The sequence below is a fragment of the Schistocerca americana genome, chromosome 8 (assembly GCF_021461395.2).
Source record: "Schistocerca americana isolate TAMUIC-IGC-003095 chromosome 8, iqSchAmer2.1, whole genome shotgun sequence".
Lineage (NCBI taxonomy): Eukaryota > Metazoa > Arthropoda > Insecta > Orthoptera > Acrididae > Schistocerca > Schistocerca americana.
Window position 1 is genome coordinate 436,588,875 of NC_060126.1, and position 1,593 is coordinate 436,590,467.

At 48.1% G+C, this 1,593-nt stretch overlaps 1 non-coding gene across 1 annotated transcript; it reads right to left on the reverse strand.

Moving 5' to 3' along the window:
- Positions 1 to 676: 676 nt before the first annotated feature.
- Positions 677 to 751, reverse strand: Trnas-cga. Its single transcript has one exon. It is a non-coding gene; the product is annotated as a tRNA-Ser (tRNA).
- Positions 752 to 1,593: the final 842 nt, after the last annotated feature.

Sequence of the window (1,593 nt, forward strand, 5' to 3'; positions counted from 1 at the left end):
ATGGGACTTAACATCTCAGGTCATCAGCCCCCTAGAACTTAGAACTACTTAAACCTAACTAACCTAAGGACATCACACACATCCATGCCCGAGGCAAGATTCGAACGAGTGATTGTAGCGGTTGCGCGGTTCCAGACTGAAGGGCCTAGAACCGCTCGGCCACAGCAGCCGGCTAAAATATCTCCAGATGGTATTTTTTGTTATCTTTCCAAGGCATTTGATTGTACAATTCGTGTTATACTCTTAGAAAAACTTCCGTTTTATGGAACTGATGGATTACACACAACTGCCTTGAATCATAGCTAACAAACAGAATACCAAAATTGTACTGAATAATTCAGACAACATCTGCAAAGGTAGATTTAGTGATTATGGAGAAATAACGAAAGGAACTTCCTGGCAGATTAAAACTGTGTGCCCGACCGAGACTCGAACTCGGGACCTTTGCCTTTCGCGGGCAAGTGCTCTACCAACTGAGCTACCGAAGCACGACTCACGCCCGGTACTCACAGCTTTACTTCTGCCAGTACCTCGTCTCCTACCTTCCAAACTTTACAGAAGCTCTCCTGCGAACCTTGCAGAGCTAGCACTCCTGAAAGAAAGGATATTGCGGAGACATGGCTTAGCCACAGCCTGGGGGATGTTGATATGAAACTTCCTGGCAGATTAAAACTGTGTGCCCGGCCGAGACTCGAACTCGGGACCTTTGCCTTTCGCGGGCAAGTGCTCTACCAACTGAGCTACCGAAGCACGACTCACGCCCGGTACTCACAGCTTTACTTCTGCCAGTACCTCGTCTCCTACCTTCCAAACTTTACAGAAGCTCTCCTGCGAACCTTGCAGAACTAGCACTCCTGAAAGAAAGGATATTGCGGAGACATGGCTTAGCCACAGCCTGGGGGATGGATATGAAACTTCCTGGCAGATTAAAACTGTGTGTCCGACCGAGACTCGAACTCGGGACCTTTGCCTTTCGCGGGCAAGTGCTCTACCAACTGAGCTACCGAAGCACGACTCACGCCCGGTACTCACAGCTTTACTTCTGCCAGTACCTCGTCTCCTACCTTCCAAACTTTACAGAAGCTCTCCTGCGAACCTTGCAGGCTGTGGCTAAGCCATGTCTCCGCAATATCCTTTCTTTCAGGAGTGCTAGTTCTGCAAGGTTCGCAGGAGAGCTTCTGTAAGGTTTGGAAGGTAGGAGACGAGGTACTGGCAGAAGTAAAGCTGTGAGTACCGGGCGTGAGTCGTGCTTCGGTAGCTCAGTTGGTAGAGCACTTGCCCGCGAAAGGCAAAGGTCCCGAGTTCGAGTCTCGGTCGGGCACACAGTTTTAATCTGCCAGGAAGTTTCATATCAGCGCACACTCCGCTGCAGAGTGAAAATCTCATTCTAATAACGAAAGGAGTTCCACGAGGTTCAATACTGGGTCCACTTCTATTCCTTATACAGGGTGTTACAAAAAAGTGCGGCCAAACTTTCAGGAAACATTCTTCACACACAAATAAAGAAAAGATGTTATGTGGACATGTGTCCGGAAACGCTTAATTTCCATGTTAGAGATCATTTTAGTTTCGTCAGTATGTACTGTACTTCCT